The sequence below is a fragment of the Mesocricetus auratus genome, unplaced genomic scaffold (genome assembly GCF_017639785.1).
Source record: "Mesocricetus auratus isolate SY011 unplaced genomic scaffold, BCM_Maur_2.0 Super-Scaffold_6730, whole genome shotgun sequence".
In the NCBI taxonomy this organism is placed as follows: domain Eukaryota; kingdom Metazoa; phylum Chordata; class Mammalia; order Rodentia; family Cricetidae; genus Mesocricetus; species Mesocricetus auratus.
In genome coordinates this window covers 92912699-92933377 of record NW_024429184.1, presented here as the reverse complement: position 1 = coordinate 92933377, position 20679 = coordinate 92912699, and the positions used below count along the sequence as shown (strand labels likewise).

At 45.5% G+C, this 20679-nt stretch overlaps 1 protein-coding gene and 1 long non-coding RNA gene across 11 annotated transcripts in view; one reads left to right on the top strand and one right to left on the bottom strand.

The window, feature by feature from the left end:
* The window catches only part of Ablim3 (actin binding LIM protein family member 3), a 113021-nt gene that overhangs the window by 91265 nt on the left and 1077 nt on the right, over window positions 1–20679 (bottom strand). The window lies entirely within an intron of this gene.
* On the top strand, window positions 5035–18778 carry LOC110341757. The gene is made up of 3 exons (XR_002383748.2): window positions 5035–5407; window positions 18197–18296; window positions 18392–18778. It is a non-coding gene; the product is annotated as an uncharacterized LOC110341757 (long non-coding RNA).

Below are 20679 nucleotides of genomic sequence, written 5' to 3'. Positions count from 1 at the left end.
AGCTGTGTGAGTGACTAGGGAGAACACTCACAGTGGGAAGCAGAATGACCCAGAGATGTCCCACGGAGGATCTCAGGCCTTTCCACACAATCCTTCCCTGGACTTTAAAGATGTACAAACCAATGAACACTTGTAGTAGTCTGAACTGGGTTTTTGGTCTCTTAGAAAGAATTAAGAACTTGCACTGTCATAGGGCAAAACAGCCATGACCCAACATATCAGTGGGCAGGCATGGCTGTCTTCCAGGCAAACAGTGACTGTGGAAACAGAACGTAGATCAGAACTGGTACTCAGGTCAGAGTTTGTCAGCTGTTCTACAGAGTTGTTCAATGATCTAGCAAAATAGGTGTGTGTCCACTGTGTCCTGGTGCCCCACATCCTTCAAGGCCAGCTGGGTTAAATGACTAGATAGCATGGGCAATTCCTTCCCATTGTGAGATTCAAAGGTGCTTTGGACTACTCTGTCTCAGACTTAGGGCTAGAACCCCTACCTCACGTTCAAGCTGTGTTTGGAACTTGGCAAGCCTCCAGTAAAGGGCCCCCCAACTGCAACTGCCAGTTCTATAGCTGAGCATATGTTGGGGGAAGCCTCAATTCATAGTGAGCCAGTTAAAATGCAAGGGAGGGACAGCTAGCAGATCTTCCCAGTTAGAGTCCAGGCTGCTAATTACTTTTGTACAAAGAAATACATAAACATGCAGATGGCAACTGTAGTAAATATGATCTTCTACATATAAATATAAAAATCCTACCCACTCTTCGAGGCCTTTCTCATATGCACCACATTTCTAGAAATAGTCTCTGGTTTTCCTTTCATCCCCCACTCCACATATGAGCTATTTTTCTTTGAAATCTCATGGCATGAGTCTCTTAGGGCTAAGCTGTGCCATCAAACTTGAGCAGGCATCTCAGTTCCTGGATGTCTTGTCAAAGCTCAGATTGTTAGGCTCCACCCTGTGGTTTCTGGTTCAACTGCTCTGGGATGAGAGCTGAGAACCTTCCTTCCTCTAGTCAATGCCTACATGATGCTAATGCCAAGACCCCGAAGATCACACTTTGAAAACCTCTGGCCTGCAGCACAGCTCACACGCACTACCATGACTTGTATGCTTTTTCATCTTGCCACCTGACTGTAAGTCATTTGAGGAGGGAACGTGTGTAAACCTGGAGTGTTCTTGTGGACACACAGCAAACATCTGGAAACACCCACAGAGGAGATGAGGAGGTAAAGGCCCCCCCACCCCACGGGATGAACTCGACAGCTGTTTCCTATAGCAGGTGTTCCTTGAGGCCACAAAGAAAGTAAAATGCAACAGATTTGTTCCCAAGAAGTAACCAGCACAGGAAATCCCTGTGGTTATAATAACAATCACACCACCATTCGGGTGGAAGACCAAAACCCAAATGAAATCCATCAAAGTGTTAAATGGCCTACACTGCGCGTAGTGCGGTTGCAGGGTTGGGGGGCAGGTGGAGAATGGAAACACTAAGCTTATCTCCATCAGGAGGGACTGCCGATGGGCTGAATCATGACCCTCCCATTCATAGACTGAATCCCTAACCATTAGCATCTCAGAGCTCTAAGGAGGAGAAGGTTAAGTTAAAATGAAGTCATGAGGTAGGCTCTAATCCAACATGACCAATGCCTTTATGAGAGATGGACGCAGGCTTCACAAAGGGCTGGGAATGCATGTGTGAGAGTCGTCACCTGAAAGTCACACAGAAGGCCTCAGCAGCGGCCACCCTTGTTTGAATCTGCTCTAGGACTTCTGTGCCCACATTTGTGAGGAAATAGCCTTCAGTCGTCTGTGCCGTCTGGTATACAGTAGTGCAATATGTACTATTTAATAGAGTCCAAATCATTAAATAGTGGCGTGGATGGTACAAAAGCTACTAGGCGGGCTGGAGAGAGGGTTGTTGCAGAGGTTGGTAGGTTTAGTTGCCCGTACCACAGCTCAGGGAGCTCCCAACCATCTGTAACTGCATTTTTAGGGAATCTGATGCTCTCTTCTGACTTCTCTGAGCAACAGGTGCGCGCGCACACACACACACACACACACACACACACCAGGCAAAACACTCATACGCACAGAATAAAAATAAGTAAAATCTTAAAAGTTAGCTGCCAGGGAACCAAGCCATTCCAGGGCCCTGGATTAGGAGGCACTTAACCCATTTACTCTTAGCCCCAACCCCAGCCTGGGGAATCCCAAGTCCTAACTGGCCTTTCCCAACTCATTCTCTGTACAGCAGTCAAACTGATGTTTTCAAAATCCAAATCCAATGATACTCACCTCCGACTCCCACCCAGGGGTATTGACTACCACCACCCAGTGGCTTCATTCTATCCTGAGACACAGCTAGACAGCTTGCCATAGCCTAAAGTCCATGTCGACCCCACCCATCTTCATCTCATCTCGTTTCATTCGGTGCCCACCCTGGACTTGCTTCTTTCTTCCCATTGCATCTGGCTTCCTCTGCACGCTGGCAGATCCTCACTCCCAAAGAGGTGCATCCGAGGTGCTTCTCGGGGTTACCTGGCCCCACATTTAGGAGAACACAGAGAGGCTGACAGCTTTCTGCAGGGAGAAGTCATACCTAAGCCACTCACTCAACTGCCCGTGACAGGTGAGCCATCAGTGGACAGGTGAGCCATCATCAGTGGACTCAGGAACAGCTGCTAAGAGCCAAGAGCACAAGCAAGAGGGAAGGTAAAACTAAAAGGTGAGTCCTCCCGAGAGGGTCTCCGTATGTTCTTCCTGGTGACAGCATCATTCACCTGGGAGCTGTAAAAGGAGCTGAAGGGTGACATTCTGAGCTCGTCAGCCAAGACAAGTCACCTGCTCGGACAGACATGATGAAAGGGCTCTTTCTTTTTGGTTTGGCTTGCTCACTGTCCCTCCAGGCACAAAGGGAATCAGCTAAGCCTCCACCCTATGGAAGCCACCCTGAGACCCTTTTATTATCATTTAGTGAAGACACTGTGCTTTCTGGAGAGACACTGGGATGTGTGAGCAGTGGCACAGCCCAGCGATACTATAAAATACTTGAAATGAGGACAGAGGTATGTAATTACATTAGACCCACAGTGAACTGACACTTTCCTCCTTGGCTCCTTCACCTGTAACCCAATTAAAATCGGGTTTGCTTTGTGCTCAGCTTGTGGGTAGAGTTGTTCTAGACCTTAATGGGTCAGAGAAACACAACCAATAACCAGAACTAATAAAAAAAATCAACTCAGATCTTTGCTGGATTCTCTTTCTCTCAAGCAGCCAAGGGAAGAACTGCATAATATCCAGCAGATGGACGTCAGCACAAGGCTGTTTTGTGCTATGGGATTGTCTCTGGCTGAGCAGTCTGAGGTGCAGGATACTGAAGCCATCTACCTGCAGCCAGTCCAGAACTCATACATACATTTAGCCAGCTACATTGCTACATAAAACATACATTTAGCTAGACCCCTTCCTGCCATCCTGCCCTGTAAAATACTGGAGAATTTTCCTAGCACCATTGGTAGCAAAGCTGATTATTGGCAATATTGAGGTCAAGAAAGCCCAAGGAATTCCTTGCCATTTGCTTCTCAAACTCCAGCTAAGCGGGTTGTTCAGACAAGGAAAGGGGAAATATTAAAGCACACAAATATGCTCATTTGCTCAGCTTCTCCTAGCTAGATTAATAGCCAAAACAAAGCCCTACCACAGCACCTCCCTTCCAGCCAAAGAGCCATCCTGTCCAGGAACTCAGATACAATAATTAACATGTAGGCTAGAGCCCCGAACTCATTGCCATAGGACAGAATCTCAGATCAGTAGCGGAAGCCCCAAGTCGCTCTCACATAGAGGGCTATTGGCAGTAAGTGTGGGAAGAACATGCATTCCAAGGGAGACAGTCATGAAGACAAGTGGACTTGTGGCTAAGGGGCAAGCGGTTTGAGGAGGGTGAGCTGCTCCTGTAGCGCAAAGCCCTTGGAGGATCTCCAAAGCATCGTTTATGTTTACACCCGGCTGTGGACTATGCTACCAGCTAAGGAGTATTTTCCACAGAGTGATGACGTCAGGACACTCATTCTAGTTGCAGTAATGAAGGCATCTGAGGGCATCCTGGGCAGGTTAGCTGTGGGCGATGGCCAGGTGCTCTGGGTATGAAGGTCATCTCCGGACCTCGATTCAGTCAAGGGGAGAAATGGCCTCAGGGAAGGCGGTGGCATCAGACCCAGACAACACAAGAAAAAAGGTGGTCTGCTGAATAGATACGGAGATTGACAAGATTAGGGTGGTGAGAGCCCCATGATTGGCCAGGGGACTTAAAGGTCCTGGATAAAAACGTGAATATGGACATGGACTCCTGCCACTTACTCCTGGCCCATTGCCAGGTGTGGGATGAGAAGGGACTGGAGATGGAGACAATTCTCGGGTCATACATTATCAGTCTGTTTGTGCTTTAGATTCTTCACCTGTGGACACATGTAGGACTCCCGAGCCACAGGCCAGCAGAGGAACCATATAGCACAGTCATAGGTGGAAAGTGTCTCAGTCTCCCAGAGGTCATGGTGTCCTAAAGATTTCTTGGAGTCCCTTGACAGACACACACAAAAAAGCTTTTCTCAAGTGACATTTATTCTGGTGTCCCTTTTTTTGGCACCCACCAAACCTCAGTGAGGGCCTGGCCCCAAGCAGGAAGTTCTGAATGCAATGAGGTCACACAGTCCACACACTGAAGCTCACGCACACTGGCAAAAGTCATTATTTATCAATATTTACTGGGTAACATCTATGTGCTGGGGACTGGGGAAACGGTTGTGTTTCCTGGGCATTGGGAGTTGATAATTACGTGGGAAAGATCTATGGTAAGTAATTAAGCAGATACTTACAAAATGGGGTGAGTGGAGTGTAAGAAATGAAGAATGGGGGAAGGGAGTACTCCAGCTAGACTACAAAGATGAGAGGGAGTCTTCTTCCGGCTTGCGTGGCAAGCATTTTACTGATTGTGACATCTCTGTTTTGATTTCTGCCTGTGTTGATTAATTCTGCCTGTTCCTTGTTGTGATTTCTGCCTGTGTTGATTAATCTTGCCTGTCCCCTGTTCTGATTTCTGCCTACCACAATTCATTTTGTCTGCTCTTGAACTTCATATAAAGGGAATCAGGCAGTTTATACTTTTATATCTGACTTCCGTATTCACCAGCTTCTACCACTAATTCATGTTGTGGCTTGTATCACCAGGTTGTGACTTTTTCTTAGCAAGCGATAATCCAATGTATAAATGGATCCCAATCTGCTTATCTAGCTGTGTGCAGACAAACATTTGGGTTGTTCTTAGCTCTGGGCTATTGTGAATGGAGATGCCAGGAACATTCTTGCATAAATCTTCCTGCAGATCTATGTTTTCATCTTCTGTGAGCCCACAGGTAAGAACGGTGTTGCTGTATCATAGGTAGGTGTGTTCTGAATTTTGATGACACTTTCATGCAGTTTTCTAAAGTTACTGTCATCTGCATTTCCACCAGTAACGTTTGAGAAATGACAGCCACCTGGGTGGGTGTACACAGACATTTTGAACTGTATTTCACCAGAAAACTAATGATGTTGAGTCCCTCTTTAGGGTCTGTTGGCCAATTATCTTTATTCTTTTGGGATGTGTTGGTTGGGGTATTACCTGTTTTTTCTGATTTTAGTGGTCAAGGTAGTCATTGCCTATTTCAGAGTCATAAGATACTTAACCTATTTTTTTAGAAGTCTTATGATTTTAGCTTTTATCTTCTTTAGGGTTGTGATATATTTTGAATCAATTCTTACATATTGACTAACAGAGGTCATGTAATAGCAGGGATGGATCAATCTGTCAGCTGTAAGTACTCCTTTAATTTCATTCATTTTTTACTTTCTTTTTATTTATTCATTATGTCTTTCACATCCTTTAATTTTATTTTTACACTTATTTTGAGATAGGGTGTGGTGGTTTGAATAAGAACGCCGGCTCCCATAGGCTCCTAAAGTTGAAAGTTTAGTCACCAGGGAGTGGAACTTTTTGATGGGATTAGGAGTTGTGGCCTTTTTGGAGGAAGTGTGTCATTGGGAGTGGACTTTGAGGTTTCAGAAGCCCATATGGATCCCACATCTTTCTCTCTCTGCCTACGCATCAGGATGTAGCTCTCAGCTACTGCTCCAACACTTCCCCGTGTGCTGCTGCTCCCTGCCATGACGATAATGGACTAAGCCTCTGAAACTGTAAGCCAGCCCCAGTTACATGCTTCCCTTTGTAATAGTTGCATTGGTCATGGTGTCTCTTTGCAGCAATAGAACAGAGACTAAGACACAAAGTCTTATATGTAACTCTGGCTGTCATAGAACTTACTATGTAGACCAGGTTGGCCTCCAATTTATATAGATCCACCTGCCTCTTCCTCCAAAAGCTTAGATTAAAGGTATGTGCCACCATTCATACCCATTTTTTTCGACTTTTTATTGTAGATGTCCGGCACACATGTTTCAAATCTCCAATCACACACATCTATGAGGCCACATTCAGGTTACCTGAGGACTCCCCTTTAATGTTGAAACCATTTCTGGACCTCTCTGTATTAGTACTTACCTACGTTGTACCTGCTGGTAGCTTTCTGTCAAGTTGAACTTCCCCCAGCACATGCACTGACAGATGCCACACATCTGAAGTTCAGTACGCACAGGCATTCTCTCAAGCTCTGGAAGCTATACCCTGATCCTTCCCTGGTCTGGGACTGCAGATTGGGAGCAGGTGTCAGGAATGCAAACGACCCTGACCTACAGAAAATGAGCTGTAGCCAGAAAAACGTTTGACTCAAAATATTCAAAAGAAATAGACTTTAGCGGAAGGCATATAGTCACTCCAGAAGGTGATGAAATGTATCAGACTGGAAGAGTCTTTATCCTAGGGATGGCTAGGACTGTGAATAGTTAGGTATAAGAGTGAAACACATGGCTTATAACTGCTCTTTCCTTGTCTGGAATCTGCTCAGGTGTGGACTACAGAAACCCAGCTGAAAGTAGTTGAAGCAAAAATAGAATTTGCTGGTTCTTACTACAGGAAAGTCTGGGGTGGGAAGTAGCTTTGGCTTCAGGTATGGATGGACTCATAGATTTTTCTATATAGTCACAGCTGTGATTTTATTTTTTTCCATTTTTGTTAGATAAAAATGGCCACTGGTGTCCCTATATCATCTCAACCTAGTAACCTTAATGAAGTGAAAAATGCACCTTAAAAAAATCAATGTGACAGTAGGTGGTGGTGGCACACGCCTTTAACCCCAGCACTCAGGAGGCAGAGGCAGAGGCAGAGGCAGAGGCAAGCAGATGTCTGAGTTCAAGGCCAGCCAGGTCTACCGTGAGTTCCAGGACAGCCAGGACTACATAGAGAAACCCTGTCTTGGAGAACAAAAGAAAAAGAATCAATGTGGTCTCTGGCTCATGGCTACAATTAAAAAAAGAAGAAGAAAAAACTGTTCATGGAGAATGTTCAGAATGGGGGTCTAACATGTAACAAAGTCCTTAGTTACTAGCTAACAGTTAAGTGCTGTGTTATCAATACATGCTCTGATCCCGTTTCCCAAGAGAATGAAGACATGGCAGTGTCACAATTGTCCAGTGTGATGAGTGTTTCACATATTTAAAGGGACTTTTCCCAACACATTCACCTCTATGTCACGGCTTTCTCACCATCCAACTTTTTGAGTGTTTTCCATGTGCTGGGCACTGTGGGAAGCATTTCAACCCATTCTTTCACTCCCCTCTTATTCCTGTCTATAGAGGGAAAACTGAAGTGTGGGCAGGGAGAGATAAAATGAGTCACTGCAGGTGACGTCGCCAGCCAGCAGAGTACCGCTGGAATCTGAACCCAAGCTACCTGTCTGACCATGTAGCTCAAACACTTGCTAGGTTTCTCGATTGGGTCAGTGACCTAGTTTTTAAAGCTTTCAGTTTGCACAGTGTCAGAAAGCAGAATCAGATATCAGATCCACTGGAGGGGACAAGAGCAGTGATGAAGAGTATGGTGAGCAAGAGTGCCATGACCACTCCGCTGTTCCATGCTCTCTCTCTCCTAAGTTGCTTGTAACATTGCATGCCACCACCCGCTGGGCTCTGCAGTGTTATCAGTTAGGTGTTGCCATGAGTTCTTCCTGAATAATGCACAGCCCCTGTCAGGTCACCACTCAGCTCGAAACCTCTCCTGTCTCCTCATTGACTGTAGCCTGTAACACACACTCCTTAGCTGGCACCTGAAACTCTCAACGACCCGACCCTCACCAACTCACGTTTCCTACAGCACTCACACACAGCTGATGTCCTTCACCCTCCCCTAAATGCTCATGCCCTATGTGTTGTTACACATAGAAGCTTCCAGCCAAAGGCCCAAGATGCAGGAAGTGTACAATAAGGGGTTGTGCCAATTGGAATAACTAAATAAGTCACGCTGTCCCTTCTCCTGAACCTTACACAAATTTGCTCATCTCCTTGGGGTCTAGATTGGACAGTGCATTTCAAAGGACTTTGGCTTGTCTCCATCATACCTCTTGTCTCTCCACACCTGAAGGCTTCCCTCATAGCACTGTCTCCTGAGCCTGTGTCTCAGAGACGCCAGACGGGAATGATCTTTGGTGGGGACCTCTGTCCTGGGTAGCTCAGCTGCCTGGAGCATCATTGCTATATAGATTGGGGATTTGTTTGTTGTCTGAGTGGATGAGCAAATAGGACTGGGATATCCAACTGCAAGACTAACATCCAATCCCTGTGTTCCCTGGGTTTCCACTGCAGAACACAGGGAAAGATGGTGCAAAGGAGGGACAGGGGGGCAGAAAAGGTGGCCTCAGCCAGATGGACATGGAGTGACGCCTGCATAGCTGCTTTCCAGCCTGTGGAACCTTGTCCAGGTGATTTACTTGTGAAATTCAGTTGCTTTTTGTGCAAAATAAGGGTACTAAATTTATCTTTTCATATATTTACTCAAGTCTCTGTCGCCTGTTTCAAATCCGAGATTTGGAACCAGCTGTTTCTTGTCTGAGCCAGTTTCTTTTTCTGTGAATTAAGTCTAATGTATGGTGTCTACCACACAGGATTTTTGTGAGGGCTCATGAACTTGTGTTCTACATATTCCGGCACAAAGCAGCACTCATCTAAGATTGAATCAGGAGCACAGGATTAAGCAGAACAAAGCAGGCAGGGTCTGTCACTCAGCCATCATGGGAGTTTTCAAAGGGGACAAGAGATAGAAAGGAAGTCAATGATCGAATGAACCTAATTGTTATGGATTGTGCTAGGTCTGTCTGTGAAGAATGGTGAGAACACATCATAACGTGGGGCCTTTCTTAGATACAGAACCGAGGGGAGTGGCGCAGGGATTCAATAAAGTAATAGGCAGAAAACACTCAGGCTATAGTTAGAAAAGAATGCCTCTTCATTGGGAGGAGGGGGAGGAGGAGGCATCTCTGATGGAGGATGGGCTTCTCATTGTTCCATAAATGCTGCCTCTAAGGATTTCTTGTGTGTGTGACACTCCCAGCTCTGTGTGTGCCCTTTGAAAGGGGGATTGGTGGTCACCTGAGGTGCCTGTGCCACGTAATCCTAACATCAGAGGCAAAGCCTCCATGCTGACGGTGAAAATAACAGAATTCAGTGGATGCCTTAGTCTACCTTTGGGCAGCAGGGCCAGGGTTCCTAGGCGGTTTCCCGGGTCTTAAATGCAGGAGCAGACCTCAGGCAGCCCCTGCTCCTGCACGCTTAGAGTGGCTCGCAGCAGGAAGATTGGCACTTGGTGGAGTACGCTTCAGGTGCTTAAAATAGATCAACTGTGTCATTAGACTACTCAGAGCAGCCATCTCATTGGCTCTGCTGGCAAGGGCAAGTGATGGCAGCCCGTGGAGAAAGACCTTTGCTTTGCACAAAATCAAGCAGAGGCAACAGCTCTGGAAGATTCTGCCCCTGTGGAGTGGGAGTTGGCCGGGAGGGGGTGGGGCTGGTCACCGGTGCAGAAGGAGTATCCTGCCACCAGCAACCCACAGAACAGGGAGCCTGCCTGTTTACGCTCTTTGTCTGGCTTGTGCTCTACTGAAATTTCTGAGGGGTTAGCTGCACTCTCAGGCAGACATGGACCCATGTGTGATGTCTAGGGCCTTCCTGCTCCCTAGCAGGGTTTGCATCCTTCCCTGTTTGGCCACTTCTTCCTGAGCACATGGCTATCACTGTCCTTTCTGAACATGATGTCACACAGCCTGGATGTCATAGGTCAGAAGCACACAGTGCTCACACAGTGCCTCCTCCCGAGCCTGAGACCAGTCCACTTCCAGGCCTCTCCTTCCTTGATAGGGGGACTGTGGTGGTTGAGGATGGGAGAATTAGGCTACGGGACACAATCATGTACCCTTACCGAAGATCTTCATAGATAACATGGGCTTTTCGTTAACCAGTTCATCCACAGGTCTTTTGAACAGCTGCGTGTAACAGGCACTGTGCTTTGCTTTCTGTGACCTTCCCCAGGGGAATGGGAGGAAGTTCTAATCTAGAAAGGTCCTGGGTTGCTAAATGAGAGCCCTGCTGTGGCCTTCCAGCACTTATCCCTGGCAGATGTCCTCCTGAGCTGACACAGAGCTCATACTGTGACTGGATGTCCTCAGATGGACCACGCATGTTTTCTATGTCACAATAAAAATGGAACAACCATCAAAGAAGACTCGAGGGATGCCTGCTTCAAGCACTGGGGACCATTGATCGAAAATAGGCTCCTTTGCTTTTGGCTCTACTTTCTATGACCATGTTCCCTGGGAGAAAAGCTGACCTCCAGGAGACAGGGTATCCGGCCTTCGTTCAAACGCATCCAATAGGGTAAGATATCTACCCTCTGGAAGCAGGTCATCTAAGGAAATATGGGCCCACAGTGGGGTCTGTCCTCTTCAAGGGGACTTTAAGGAGGTAGGTTGAGCCGGGCGGTGGTGGCGCACGCCTTTAATCCCAGCACTCAGGAGGCAGAGGCAGGCAGATCTCTGTGAGTTCGAGGCTGGGCTGGACCGATAGCCTCCAAAACAATACAGAGAAACCCTGTCTCGTAAAAACCAAAAAAAAAAAAAAAAAGGAGGTAGGTTGATCAATTACCAACTCCAGGCAGGACATTCTCCCATAAGTACCACGGATGAGCTGCAGTTTCTACATGGGAAGATACACTTCTGCACATTTGATGCTATATGGATCAATTATTAGACTGGGCTATAAAAATTCAAGTGTCATAGTGACAACGTAATGTAGAAATTTTTGTCTAGTAACAGGAAGTGGGGGCAACTGTGGGGAAGTGGGGACAACTGTGGCTAAAGACACTTGTATACATCAGCATACGTACAGTATAAACCCTACTGACTGTGGTCATGGTGCACGAGTGAGGAACAGGGATTTGGGATCTTATCGTTTTCTTTGTTCTGTTTTTTTTTTTTTTTTTTTGAAAGACTGTCTCTATGGAGCTCCGGTTGTCCTGGGACTTGCTATCCTTGAACTCAGAGATATACATATCTCTACCTCCTGAGTACTGGGGTTAAAAGTGTGCACCACCACCACCACTCAGGCTCTTTTAAGATTAAAAACTAGAAATTTCAATTTTGAGTTAGCTAATAATTCAAAATTATTAAACATTCAGTACAGGGCAAAGGCAGCATGTTGCCCAACAGGGCCTCATAGTGCTTACTTGTGTGGTCCATGGAAAGTGAGCCACACTGGTTATAGTTATTGTGCGTTACCAGAATCAAGCTTGGTGCAGACCTAAAAACTATTTAGCAAATAATTTTTGAGTGAATACATCATCCAGTTTTGATTTCCTTTTTGGACGTTGCCAGGAGCTAGGAAAACCGGAAGCCAAGACTATGCCTGTAAATTCCCTTACACTACTGAATATCATGGCTGTATAATGTCCTTAGTGAGTGTGTGATGTGCATTCACCAAACTGAGTGAGAACATGCTAAGCCACCTCTGGTCTTTCCTTCTATGAGGTAGCCACTTCTCTTTATTCCTCTCTCTTCACCTTCCTCCCTTTCTTCCTTTCCTCCTTCTTTTCATTCTCTCACTTTTCCTTCCCTCCCTGTCTCCCTCTCTCCCTTGTCCCTCCCTCTCTTCTTCCAAGACAGAATCACAGGTAGCTCAAGTTGGCCTTGGTGGCTATCTATGTAGCTGAGGATGACCTTGAACCTTTGATTCTCCTGCCTCTACCTCTTGATTGTTGTGACTACAGGTGCATGCCTCCACCCCCAGCTCATACTGGGATCCAACCCAGAGCCTGCTGCATATAGCCAAGCACTCCACCAACTGAGTCCTATTTATAGTCCAGAATGTCTATTTTTCTGGTCAGGAATGGCAAAATGAGTGTTTAAACATCAATACTGAAGAGAAAACTTAGGTGACACTAGTATTTCATATTACCTGTCAGCGTTCTATGCCAGCTCTGGGGGCTCAGTGTTTGGAGAAACCTACCCACAGGGAGTACTTCCTTTTGAAGGCTTTCCCCTAACAGACACAGTGCTGGAGATTGACTTATGTCTTTCATCCTGATTCAGACCTGGAGATCTTAAGACCTGGTTTCTCAGAACATGACCTGATTTGCAGATAACCTTCATATAGAAAATCAAGTTAAAATGAGGCCATGAGGGTGATCCTAATCTAGTGTGATTTATGTCCTTACCAGAAGGAACTATCTGGACATGGACACACACACACACACACACACACACACACACACACACACACACACACAGGTCTGAAGAGAAACAAGATGACTAGGCAACTAGACACAGGCCAGGAGACATCTGGAGTCTCAGATCACCAGAGGGAACTTGCTGTGGTAACATCTTGACTTAGGACTTACAGCCTCAAGAACTCTGTAAAGCAACACTGCTGTAGAATATTAGTTGAAGATGTGTTACATTCATTGATGGTGTGGAACAGTTGTTAATGATGCAGATGTGTTACATTCTTTTATGTTGTATTTGTTTAACTCTGTGAAGTTCTGTTACTCTGCCTGTCTAAACACCCGATTGGTCTAATAAAGAGCTGAACAGTCAATATCCAGGCAGAAGAGAGAAATAGGTGGGTCTGGAAGGCAGAGAAAATAGAGGATCAAGGAGTTAAAGGAGAAGGATAGGGGGACTCCCGGGGCCAGTCAGGCAACTACACTGCAAGCATGGAGTATGAGGTAAAGAAAAGTATATAGAAAGTTAAAGTCCAGAGGTAAAAGATAGACTGGATAATTTAAGAAAAACTCACAAGAAAAAAGCCAAGTTAAGGCCAGACCTTCATAAGAAAGAAGATTCTGTGTGATTATTTGGGTGTTGGGTGGCAGACCCTTCAAAGAGCCAAAAGAGTGAAAACAAACAAACAAACAAACAAACAAACAAAAAACAAAAAACACCAACTACACAACACATCTTTGTTCAAAACACTCAGCATGTAATACAGGCTATGAAAACCCTAGTGAGCCGGGTGTTGGTTGCACACGCCTTTAATCCCAGCACTCGGAAGGCAGAGGCAGGCGGATCTCTGTGAGTTCAAGGTCAGCCTGGTCTACAGAGTGAGTTCCAGGACAGCCTCCAAAACAATACAGAAAAACCCTGTCTCAAAAAAAAAAAAACCAAAAAAAAAAGAAAAAGAAAAAAGAAAGAAAGAAAGAAAAGAAAACCCTAGTGACCTAATACACTCTTTTTCTTGGTATGTACTAGATATCACTTTAAGCAATTTACAACCACAGATGTATTTATTATTTTTAAGAGAGATTTATTTTATTTTATGCACGTGGGTATTTTGCCTGCATGCATGTATATGAACAATGTGAGTTTCCGGTGCCCTCAGTGGTCACAAGAAAACATCAGATCCTCTGGAACTGGGGTTAAGGATGGTTGTGAACCATCATGTGGGTGCTGGGAACCGAACCCAGATCCTTTGTGAGAGTGACAGTGCTTGTTATCGCTGAGCCATCTCTCTAGCCCCCAGATTCATTTATTCCCAACAACTCTATAAGAAGTCTTACTAGTGCTCCATGCCCCCTTGATTATCATCAAAGAAGGGAAGCTGGAGTAGAAAGTGGGCAGTTTAGTTATAGACACACACAGCAAGTAAGGGGCAGGGATGGATTTAAACTCCAACATTTCAGGCCAGTGCTCCCTTAAGAACTACAGGATGACAATTTAATCAGCAAACTACCCAGAGTTAAAGGCGCTTACACACTTCTGCTTGTTTTCTGTTCATTTACAATGGAATCTGGCAAATGTTGGGTGAGAGCCAGGAGCTGACCATTCACCACAGCAGATGCTATCTCAGTAAGATGGAACATTTGCCAGACAGGGAAGTCATGATTCGGGGCTGACATCACCTTCTTTGCACAATCCAAGTGCTCTTGAAAGTACACTGTGACGTTCAGACGTGTGCACTGTTACTTTGGACGGTTTGAAAGTGGCTTATTTACATTGTTCCTCTAGGCCCCCACAGGTAATCATTAACAACACATGCTTTTTTATTTGGGAACATTTTTTTCCAAGCTTGGTACTTCTTGAGTGGCATCCTACTGCATTTGTGTTGGGAATGGCTCCTTCTCTTGAAGTCTTGGGACACTTGATTCAGACAGTGGTTTTTGCAGAGGAAGGACATCTTGCTCCTTGTGCTGGTGTCTACACTGACTTCCCTTGTCTTCTGCTTGTCTTCTTAGCTTGCTTGGAGCCCTGTGTGGCTGTGGAAGGTGGCTATTATAGGTCTGTCAACTGCCTTTCTTGTCCTATGGCTTCTGGTGGGACTAGGCCACTGGGTGAACCCAAGAGAGGGAGGAACAGTGTTCGTTTCCTGGCTACTTCTCTAGAACTGGGGTGGTTACTCTCTTGGAGCCAAGGGTGGCAGGTTCTCTTAAGTATTGTCTACCCAGAACCTAAATGAACCTCCTGGCTTCTTCCTTCTGCCCTTCAGGCTAGGGGTCATCATAATGGGGTTGTGGAATGGCTACCCAAACTAGCCTCCCAGCCCTGGGTCATTGCTCACTCTTCTTTTTCTACGTGTTTCCCATACATTTGTGAAAAGGCTTTTTTCTCAAACTCGCTGTACATTGTCCCCTCTGTCACCTGCCAGAAGCCCAGCTGAGCCCACATTTTTTTAAACCCTACATTACAAGTAGGTGGCAGGTCACATGGTCTTTTTTCCATTGAATCTTTCCCCTTATTTTATCTTGAAACCACCAAGAACCCTGCTGGCCTGATACCTTTTATAGATCAGGACAATGTGTGTCAAACACATAGGATTCTCACTTCCTATCTGCCCTTTATAGCTTAAGTCAAATACGATACTGGGTTAATAATCTTCCTGAAGTTAGGGCTCATTTATATATAAAATCCCATAGTGGCTATTGTAATGATGAAGCAGTAATGATGTCAATCTGCTTTGACACCATCAGTTCAGAACCTTGCTTTACTCAGCGGTCACCTTCCGATTGATTCACCTCTGTCCACTGAGACCCAGCACCCATGAGCATCTCTTGTGATTGTCTCAAGAACCGTGGTTGTTTGTGTCCTACCCATCTCATTCTAGATATGTCTGAGATCACAGAGTACACTGTAATCCTGAATTTGAACCCAGGAATCTATACTTCAAAGCTTAGTTTCTTCCTGCCAGAAACACTCTTGTGGGGTTAAGTAATTTCTGAATATGCTTTCCAACAAAAGACTACACAGAAAAAGTGATTTTAGTAGTGTGCCAGGCCCTGAGAAAGAACACGGAGGGCATTGTCCGTGGTGTGCAGGATGCTCATTCCACCGTGAGTGTGACCATACCTGAGCTTTGCACATAGGGACGCATAGCCTTCAAGAGCTCTGGTAACTCTCATCCCGTGAGTAATATGACATTTTATAGGACACAGAACTGACTCTGGTGTTCAGGTCCTCAAGCATACTGGGGTCTACTCCCCTTATTTTATGGGTTTGGAACTCCTGGTTTCAACACAAGAAACTCAACAGACAATAAAAGATTATTGCTGCCTGAGCATGCACAGCTGATGAGATGGTATCCATGACTCTAGACTGTGACACCAACTGGTCTGCGTTCATGAAAACCCCGGGGGGGGGGGGTGTCACTGCCCGCAGGCTGCATGCCACAGCCCATGTGGCATTGGGTATTTGCAGAGCTGAGCCTCATGCAGGGACCACATGCATTCGTATAGAATGACAGAGGACAAGTTCTGAGAATGTGAACATCCTCCACGGAGATGTGAGCTAGCACAGGAATGTGGGGAGAGCTTGGCAGCTCCGGAGGGAGGAGAGGCCAGCCGGGTGAAGCATGGGAGCAGGCAGACAGGCTGCTGTGATGTGGAGAGGACTTACTGGACACTGGGGTCACAGGAGAGGGCTCACAGAGGGATGAAAGAGGCAAACATAAGAGACACAGAGTTCCGGTGGTGGGGGTGCACGCCTTTAATGCCAGCACTTAGGAGGAGGAGGCAGGCAGATCTCTGAGTTCGAGGCCAGCTTGGTCTACAAAGCAAGTTCTAGAACAGCCAGCACTACAAAAAGAAACCCTGTCTGGAAAAAAGAGAGGCACAGAATGGTGTAACAGAGAAGGGGTGGGGCTGGATTACATGAAATGCTTCAGATACTAAATGGATATGGGGGAGTGACTGAGGGGTGGGACAGACCAGTCAGGAGATGCCTCAGTGGGGCAGGAGACAAACGATCCTTGGAATTAGATTGGCAATGAATAGGAGGAAAGACATTTAGACAAGGGTGCCAGCCAGCTGTAGAAGCCAGGGCCTACTCTTGGCCTTGAGACCTTGTCTCTCCCCTAGGATACAACTTTTAAACTGGGCTACCACTTATACGGGGGTGTGTAACAATGCAGGGGTTGTGAAAAATTTGGCGGTGGTGAAAGGTTTCTGAGTGCTCAACAGACAAGGACGAATTTCAAGTCAAATAGGTAGTGAACTTGGTGCTTCTGTCAGGGTTAGGTTGTGCTGTGTCACGCGACTCCGCGGTGCCCCGACTCTTCACTGAGAGTGCTAGCACACCACGAGGCCGAGAACACTGTCTGAAACACCGCGCTCCGATTTGAAGCTATTGGATGTTAGGAATGGCAGTGTTCTCACTGCACTTACCAACATTATTTGCCCTTATAGAAACATAATGGATCAATCATGGAAAACAAAGGCTTTTATACCAATCTGTTATCATACCTTAGCATGTAAATACCAACTCAGAATATTTTTTTGGATCACATTAGGTTAAAACACTTGTTTTTTTTTTTTGAGACAGGGTTTCTCTGTGTAGTCCTGGTTGTCCTGGAACTCAGTCTGTAGACCAGGCTGGTCTCGAACACACAGAGATATACCTGTATTCACCACCACTGTCCGGCAGAACATTTGCTTTTAAAAACTGCTATTTGAGTTGTTGACTTTACTTTCATGAAAAATTGTTAAATAAATTTTGGCTTGGGATTAGGAAAGAATTTCCAGCAATTTCTGAAATGGCCCTAAACATATTTCTGCCATTTTTTAAACTGTATATTTAATGTGAGATGGTGTTTTCAGAATTGATGATTATAAAACCAAGAGACTGAGTAACTCTGAAAATGCTGAAGATATTCCATGCCCTGCTGTGTCAAATAGTCAACCAAGATTTAATTAATTATATACAAACAATCATATCATGGCAGTATGCAAATTTATTTTAGTATTCAATAAGTAGTAAATTTATAGTATTTACATATCAAGTTGTTTCAAAGTACATTTCTTTATAATTGATTATCAGCAAAAATTTGACTTGCTTTTGAAAATCACTTTTAGATTCATTTATTTTATTGCTGTATGTGTATGAGTGTTTCGCCTGCATGCATGTGTGTGCAACACAAGCATGCCCACAGAGCTAGAAGAGGACATCAGACCCTTTGGAGCTGGAATTGCTGGGTGCTGGGAGCCAAAGCTGTGAGAGCAGCAACTGCTGAGCCATCTCTTCAGCCCCAAGTATTTGATTTCTGTATCTGCTTCACATACTTACACACCCGGGGCTGTGTAAATATTTCTTGGGTGAAAAGGGACTGTGAGTGGCAAAGTTTAAGAGTCCTGCTCTAGGCAGTCCCTCCCTCTACCTCCATTGGCTCTGAGGGCAGAGCCCCACCTGTTGCACACTTTTGGTCCGTCCCCCAGCCCCAGACTCACTCACTCCTCTTCCTAGGACCTTGCTAATGCTGATCACCACGTCAAAAGCAAGGATGCAGATAATGCTGAGATCCACACTGAGCAACGATTGGCTGGGCACTGTCTTGCTCTGTCACGTGAGAAACAACTTTCTTATTAACAAGCATGATTTATGCATGTTTACAAATCATTTCCTTGTCATTTAATTTAATCCTCCAAATTTACCTTTCAGGTATAATTCTCACTTCATGATAAAGCTGTGACACCCAAGAGGTTAACTGATCTGCTCACTAATGTCCCGAAGTTAATTTGGTGGTGACAATGATCCCACTGATGGCCAGAGGAAAGATGACAGGCTGGTCACCTGTTGTGGACATGATGGCAGCTGTGCCCACAGATAAGTACTTCACTAAGTATTTCACACAAAATTTTAACATGCAGTTTCCACTCCAGTCTTAATTTTTTTGCAGTTGAAACAACATGCTGAATATGACAGAGTTACTAAGAGGAAAAAGACAAACTGAACTGGGGACCATCTGTTGCCAGGTGAACTTGACCAATACTCATTCACTCATTCTCTCCTTTCTCTCTCTTTCTTTCTCTCTCTCTCTCTCTCTCTCTCTCTCTCTCTCTCTCTCTCTCTCTCTCTCTCTCTGTCTGTCTCACTCTTGACAGACTCCACTTTGTAATTTAGGCTGGCCTGGTAGCCTAGGCTGGTTTTGAATTTAGGGAAGTCCTCCTGCCTCAGCCACCAGAAATATGGGGTTACAGGCCATGCAACACAATTCCTGGCTCTAAATTCCTGCCCTTACGGTTACCTCCAAACCACAGCCTTGTGTCCTCCAGATGAACTGATTAGGAGTTAAGCAATAAGTTGTGGTTTGCCCGAACTTCGATATTGGCACCTGAACCACTGATTAGGAATAGGGCACACTGTCACATACAGTTTACATCCCAAGACCTTTCACAATGCAACAATTAACTACACAATTTGGAATGACCTAATATTAATAGCAAAGTCTCATCTACAAAACTGGCGCAATCTCATAACTTCCGTGGAGCCATCCAGAGAAGTAAGTGCCTAGTTTAGCAACTGGGGTGAGGACCCCTTTACTGGAAGTGAAATAAAACACTGAGAGCTGTGTGAATTAGGCTACTTTGTGTCGCAAAGGGGATCATTTAAAACCACATGAGACTGGCCAAGGACCTCCTGCCAACACTCTGCCTCTGTGGCCCTATGGTCTTGTCATTCCTATGAGGTATGATTTATATTCTTTGCATCTGTAGGTTCCCTTTGTTGGAGTGAAGTTCAATGATAAAGTCAGTTCTCAGGCCCTGAGCCTGAGTTTCCCCACAGGGTTCTCTGCTACTGAGTATTGCTTCCTATAGGGTGCTTGGGACTCCCAAGGCTGTCCTGGTCATTTTATTGCCTGTTTACCAGGACCCCTGCAAGTCCAACACTCCCTGGTTAGAAAAAAAAAGGCATTTTTTCTAGTCTGTGTCATGTACAACGTATCTGGGTTTTGTTTGTTTGTTTTAGTCTGATATAATAGTGCTATTAACAGGGCAAACATTTCTTAGGATTCTAGACAGTGAAAAGGCAGAGTTAATTTCTTATTGCCTTTCTTAGTTTCTTGGAAAACAGATGATCCAACCTTCTTGTCTATCAGTTACTGGGAAAGACTCCCATGAATAAAATTTCTCCGTAGATAGAGTAAGGAGTGACAGGCAATCCACACCTTAATTTTTCTGGACGTACACAGATGTAAACATATGGCCCTCCAGTGACAGGTTAGACAGGACCTGCCCCCTCCCCCTCCCCAAGTCTGGTACGAAGTCAAAGCCATCATTTCAGACTGTCAGCTACAAGGAAAATTCTTTGGCTATCAGAGGGAAAGGGAGCCCAGCCTCACTCACTCGCTTGGCATAGCTATGTGATACACAAAGGAAGCCGACAGAGACGCGAGTCACACAAATACGTAGTAAATAAATCCATTTCATTCCCATCCCAGAGGTTCTGCTTTATTTCCCTCAGCTCTGTGCCAGCACGGCCTTGGGATGGAGGGAGGGTCAGGAAACAGGGGTCTAGGCTAGACAGTCTCCCACTCACCGTGCCCTTACTGCTAAGCTCTAGCTTTTCTAGAAATAACTTGTCAGTTCTTAGATCAGAAGGCTCTCTGAGTCCACCATCCCGATCTCACAGCTGAGCAATCTGAGAGGCAGAGTTGGGACTATTCTCAAAAGTCAGAACCCCCAACTGGGAATGCACACAGGAGTCCTCTGCTTCAACAGTCCAATTTGGGGCTGAGATGACCCCGGCAAGCAAGTTGACATAGAGAGCAGCACAGGGACATTAGAGCTCAGTTATGTCCCCCTAAGGTATTACCCAGATAGAGCCCATGGTCAGAGGGGATGTTATTGGAGGTAGATTGTCCCTTCCTGGGCTGCTGAGAGCATTTCATGGTAGCCAGGGCCCAAAACCAGGAGCAAAATGTCTGGTCCAGGCTCTGCAGGGCAGTT